The sequence below is a fragment of the Betta splendens genome, chromosome 13 (genome assembly GCF_900634795.4).
Source record: "Betta splendens chromosome 13, fBetSpl5.4, whole genome shotgun sequence".
Taxonomy (NCBI): Eukaryota; Metazoa; Chordata; class Actinopteri; order Anabantiformes; family Osphronemidae; genus Betta; species Betta splendens.
In genome coordinates, this window is record NC_040893.2 from 6,775,355 (window position 1) to 6,782,171 (window position 6,817).

The following is a 6,817-nucleotide window of genomic DNA, read 5'->3' on the forward strand; positions in this document are numbered from 1 at the left end:
AACATTTGCCTTTGGTAATTAAAACAACAGTTTTAATTAAAAAGCGTTGGTACAAAATAAGGCCTTGATGGCTACAAAACACATCCACTGTTGCACTAGAACATACTTTTAAACAGATGCTTTTAGTTTATTTTACATTCATTTCCTTGTTTTTTTTATATTTTATAGTAACCTACTGAATTTCCTGAATTTTAAATATCTACAGTAATTTCCCCTAGAGACATGGCCCCAGCCCCAGCTGCAGCACTTCCTCCAGGGAGATAACAGTGAGGGATCCCAGGGCCCAGCACAGCTGGGACTTGGTCCGCAGAGACACGGATGGGACTGGAATAGCCTCACCTCCAAAGGATGAGGAGGGAAACACAAAATTCCTGTCTGTTTGGGAATGTTGCAGAGCTGGGAACAGATTGGGTAAAAGGTGGAAGGTGGGCTAAAGATGGATTTAATTTCAGGTCCACCTGATTTGTTCCACCCTGTCCCGCCGGATACTGCCGTCAACTCGTCACCTCACGGAGCTTGGCACTGCACCCATCAGGACAAGAGCATTAGAGTGGAGAGAGGCGCCATGTCCAGAAGAGGTAAGAAACCCACATTCCATCCAAGTAAACCGACAGTTAGATTCACTGCATCTATCCACACATTTCCAACGTTGTTATTGTTTCTATATTTGTCTCTAGATCTGACAGCTTCATCCCACAAACTCTTCTCGGTTCTACTGATGGCTGGATGGGTCGTCGGCTGCACAGCAGTCGTCTACTTTGTCTTGATTTTTGCTTGGGTACATAATTTCCTTTTGCTTATGTCAATATGTGACTGCATTTGACTCAAAAGCTAAAAGTGTATTTTAGCCAAGGGTTAGAATCTAGTGGTTCCAGTCTGATTACAGTAGGTCACATCAATGATTAATCAAAGAATCTGAGTCATGCTGAGACCATAGGACTTATAGCACCTGTCCACTATATAACTACCGCCATCTGTTCCGTGCCTTTGTTTTTCTCCAGCTCAGTCACTTTCATTTCCAGTCACCTTACCTCGACATGTCTCTTCACCCACTGCCCTTCACCTGACGACAGCCATCACGCTGTCATTTTTTCTGCTGGAAACCTGCCGGAGTTTTTTAGGTTGACAAGACAGTCACTGTCTCGCTCTGACACTTTCTCATCCACGCTGCCCCCACGTTTGCCATAAGCTTAAAACTCCTGGTTCTTTAAGTAGCTTAACCACCATACAGTAGCAGTTTGAATTTGTAGCTTCAAAACACATTTCTGGCCTGTGTGTCTGCTGTGCTAACACTTTTTTCCACTTTGGCAGAAAAGGGACATGCGAGGAAGAAATTGATTTCAACACAAGAAAAAAAATCATCTTTATGTTTTTATTAAAAACTATTGTTTGTCCTAAAATATTGCTTTGATTTTCTTCCACTCAGGTTCATACAGTACATCACATAATCGTTTCCTTGGTTTGAATTATGGGTCTTTTAGTCATCACAGTCTGAAATACTTTAACTCTACCAGTAGACGCGTGCTATAATAAGAACATCCACTTTTCCTCGCACATAAAGCGCAATGCATTCCAGTTTTTCAAGCTGCTCCACTTGATTCAGCAGAGCTCAGCTTCAACACAGGTACAAAAAAAACTCATTTGTTACATGGAGAACAAACTGAAAATAACTGGATACAGTATGTGTGTGCGTATCCTCTGTGTATTCATGCCACACAGCTGGCCATCAAAAATATTGGGTGCCTGGGACTGGCAGTGCCGTTACCATGGCTACCACAAGTCTGCTGTATTGTTTATCATTTTGAGACTTGCAATATTACAGAGTAACAACACAGTGAGGGGAGAAAACAATACAAGGAGAAATGAGTGAAGAGCTGCTCAGTTTTAATTATTACATGCAGGAGGCGCCTCGAGGGGACGGCTCGTAATTTGTTTTATCGAACGAAAGCACTTGATGTGCTGTGTTTCTCTTGGCACATCACTAAACTCAAGCTTAAGCTGAATAAAGTGCACCCCCAAGTTTTTTCAGTCAACATTGTGAAGGCAGCTAGGAGCAATCAAACAGCTCCTGTTTGCCTGACATGTCAGCTCATAAGTTGCTATTATAGCCGAGCCTCCAGTCTGTAATAGAAGCACTGTCGGCTTTAAGAAGTATTTTGAAGTCTGCATTTAATAACAGGGAATTAGATCGTCTGGATGTTACTGCAGGTGGTGCCACATCCATTTTCCTGTAAGCGGGAGGTACAGTATGCGTTTTCTGAGCCCGATTGGCCCACACGCTGCATGGTGTGTCACCCATGTGCACCAGATGCAAACACCGGCCTGACAGGCTAATGAGGGCGAAATGGAAACTTTCTGTATTGTGGTGAGCAGATGCACATGCATCATGCATAAATGCGCTCGCAGGCAAACGCTATTATATCTTTATTCAGTCACACCCACGTGCGTGCAGCAAGTTGTAATACACCCACACAGACAGATACACAACGCACAATACGTCTAACAGTTCAGTTTGATCATGTTATTTGTCATTGGTCGATTAAGTATGTCTGTGCACTTTTCAATTTAACACCCGCCTCTTGCAGCCCTAGTCTGTCTCTGTCTAAACATGTGAAAAAAGGAAAATATGTTTTAAATTTTTGAGACCACAATTAATGTAACATAATGTTTATTACTCTAAATGTGTAAGGTTAAAAACCTGTCACACTGGCAGGATATCTACCAGTGTTACGCTGCTGTTTGGCCTAAGGCGTGTTGTTTAAAGCCTGGAGTAAAGTCTGAAACTCACCTTTTATGAGACCTCGAAAAAGCCCTGCATGAAAATCCAACGTTGTTCACCAACACGTAGGGAATTCTCCGGTTTATAATAGCAGCAAGCTTTAGGCCAGCTCCAGCTGTGTTCTAAAAGAAATCAATACAACCCCAAAATAAATACACATATCAAAACCCACAACAGAGGCAAGTCAGTTTGGCGACTACTGGTCATGGAAATGTTACGCTAAAGTAAGATGTATAAAGCAAGACATTACAGTACAATACACCCAAACATCAGCATTTGAAATGTACAAATTGACTTTTGTTGTTGCTGAGTGGAGCAACAGTAACAACCTCATGATATTCTCTCTAGGTTGTAAGCACTGTCAGTCAAGAATATTAGTATTACTAATTAAAGGTATCTGTCATTTTCAAATATTTGGTGAAATTCATAACTTCCTGACTGTACAGTATTGTGTGGTTGTTGGAATTTGGGTCCTTTGGTGAAGGGAGACTAAAATGGGCTAAACGAGTGTGTGATTAAAAGCACATGTATATTCTGAATGTTCATTTAAGCCATATCATGTGACGCAATTATGTTGATTATAAAGTCAATGTTATATCTTTGACTGAATTTAAATCACTGCACTGGTTCGGGCTCTGGTGAACAGTGCAGATGTGCTGATCAACCACAGGATGTCACTGTTTTGAATTAATTATAGACACATTTAAGGAGGCGAAACATTCACAGACATTAGGTCAAATTCACTGTCAGTACTAGAAAGAGCTTGTCACTAATGGAACCCAATTTTGTTCACGTTTGTAAAGTTTATTTATATGTATTTATTTTGGTCTGTATTCTATTTCAGCCTTTGCGGTGTAAATTATAAGTGTGTCTGTATTTCTTCATTTTAACGACGGATCATTAAAAACACATGTACCGGTACAGACTCTGCGCTGTGGGCATTTCCTTATTTTCTCCAGTTTCTGCAAAAGCAAGGACGGCGTGGGGGGTGGCTACAAATCATTCTGAGACTCTAAAGGGTAGAGCCGTTGACCTCTGAGTTCTGCTCTGATTCTGAGCACAGTATCAAACCTGTAATCCTTCACTAGACTGGCAATCTGGCCGGGGTGTACCCCTCCACCCTGCCAGGGCCTGCTGGGAGAGGACCAGTCATGGGAGGATGGGCTCTTCCTATTGATAATAAGGCCTGATGACCTGAGCTCTGAGCCTGAGCATGACCTGATGTTTTCTGTATGGTTGAAGATTATACTGTACTGTAACTTCTACTGGCATCAGATTATGTTTTGTGTTGGCACCATTTGTAGGGTACCATACATTACACACATTTACAGATAAAAAATAAAAAGCTAAAATGACTAAAATGTTTTTGATTAAATGACTGGCTTTCTGAAATCCAACACTGACTGCAGGAGTGAAACAGGAAACTACTCTTTTAAAGACTTGTGTTTCATTGCCCACACATCCACTTTGAACTCATCCCTACGCACAATTTGTTGCTTTTTATATTCCACCACCAGGAGTCTATTGCTCCTATCATAATTATTATAACTGCTAGAAGTTGCTTAATTATAACACATCAGCCGTTTTCACCTTCTGCAGTTATCCTCGGCTGAAGCATAATTATGCATCACTCGGTGCAATCACAACAAGTAATAATGAACATCTAAAGTTGTAAAGGTGATCCATAGTGTTAAAGGCTTATCAGGTAAGAAATATTACCAAGTAGTTGTCATTGTTTCACCAACAACATTTCCTCATGTGCGTCAGTGGGTCAGCAAGTCACAGTGTGCAGGGGTGATTGTAGAGTCTTCAACCGTTTATGTACAACATATGTCAACCTGTTGACTGCAGTAAAACTATTGTTCTACTTAGAGGATTATTGGCATCCTGCTAGTGACAAACAAGTCCTACCTTTACATGATGACACACTGATATAATCCAGGTGTTACCTTGAGACAAACATTACTGAACTCAACCAGGATGAAACTGAGATACAAGAAGCCAATAATAGAATTTATCCAAACTGGCCTAAAAACGTGACATTAATGTCTTTAGCGTCAATTTGATTGTCAATTTTCAGCTCATGTATGATGTCATCAAATCTGCTTTTATAAAAGGAAATGTTAAACACATTCATAATCAAATAGCTAATGTACTATAGAAGATTGAATTCACACTGGTTTCAGTACTGGTTGCCTGTCTGCTACCAAAGTGAGTTCTGCTGCTTTTACTGCATTTAGTTTTCTAAGGTTTTACACAAACCTAAAGATGATGATGATGGAAAAATGTGATGTTGATTATGTTGTTAATCAAAGAAATTGAAGTAAAACTGAACAACTGAAAATGTATTTTGATCATTGTTTTTATTTGATTGATAGATTTATATATATATATATATATATATATATATATATATATATATATATATATATATATATGTGTGTGTGTGTGTGTGTGTGTGTGTGTGTGTATATATATATATGCTTGCTGTTCATTCATATTGCTGTTTCGTTGTATGTGTTAGAGATTTTTGTGTCCACATTTACATTTACACTCTTTAATGTATTTTTGTGATACAATAGCTATACCTGTACAGGAGAAATAAATATGTCTGCATCCTAAGCTGATGCAGATTTGTGCTCTGGCAAAAAACAGGGAGAACTGCTTGATGAGACAGGAATAGTTTGTTGTACTACACTTTCAGTATATCATGTGTGTCACTATATCAGGTCCATATCCCATCAGCATGCCGAGAGTTCTTGCATTTTCTTGGCCACGGAAAAAAACAGGTTTCAAACCTAAGAAGTCTTTATGAAGTGCGTTAACAGTAGCAGTAACGAGCATCTTAGAACAGAATAGTTCCTTTTCTCTTTTACGAGTGTCTCCAACTCATATTGGGGATATTTAAATAATTTTTTACAGAAAATCCATTTCCTTCAAATCTGAATAGTGATTATCAGTGTTCTTTAATGATGAGTGCAGTGAGAGTGCACTTCATGGGAAGAGTTCCTATTACTCATGTAGGCAAGAGCACAGTGCCAACCAATTACTTTTCCCAATCAGTTTCTCACTTTTGTTCCCCATACATGATCTGCACATGTGCATATGTTTCGTCTCTCGGCTGTACTGTCCCAAGCGCTGCCACAGAGGGGTGCACCCACGCTCGCACTGGAAGGCATGGGAGGCATTCCAGAGGACACTCACATGCACTGGACCCAGAGTCAGGGTCAGCCAAAGGGGGCAATAAGTAAATAACCCGGTCGTTTTATGACTTGACAGTAACAGACGGGAGTGAGATTTACATTGAGAACACAAATACTAGGTTAGTGTGAGGTTAAAATAATAAGTGAAGTCATGGATAAGTTATGACAGTTATAAATTTTTATTCCAATTATCTTATTTTTTAGGCGGATTAAACAGCTACACACATCCCTCATGCCCCGTGTTACCTCAGGATAAAACATCATAGTATACTGTAGGATAGTGTTGAGCGTGTGAAACACTACTCAGCCTTCTGGGAACATGCTGAGGTGCTGTAATGTTAGCTGCGATGAGAGCTAGCATGGCTGCTAATGACAGGGAGGGTGAGAGCACGAGGATAGTGGGTGGTGTGAGCCTGCAGTTATTTGCCACCTATCAGGAGCAGGGCTGTTTATTGACAGAATGTGTCGCAAAGCCCTGACAGATAGACGTTTAAGGAATGCATACAAATAAAATAAAGGGCACGGACGTTCCAACGTCCCATTTGTGTATTTATACAACTGCTTGTTTGCTCTGGCTCGTGATGTTCCCTCATTCCTTAAGATATTTTTGACACCTGGCTTCAAAGTCAGGCCATATTTCCCCCCACTTGCCACCCGTGTAATGGTTGTTGGCGCCCTCTTTTACCTACAAACGTTTTAAAGCTTTTTTTTTTCCTTGTTCCACACTGATCCCTCGCTGTGCGCCTCTCCTGTTACACCCAGGGTACAAACCTTCCCCGTGCCAAGAAATGTGCTTGCTGCTTCATTACAGCACAGGGTATATCTGCTAGTGTGC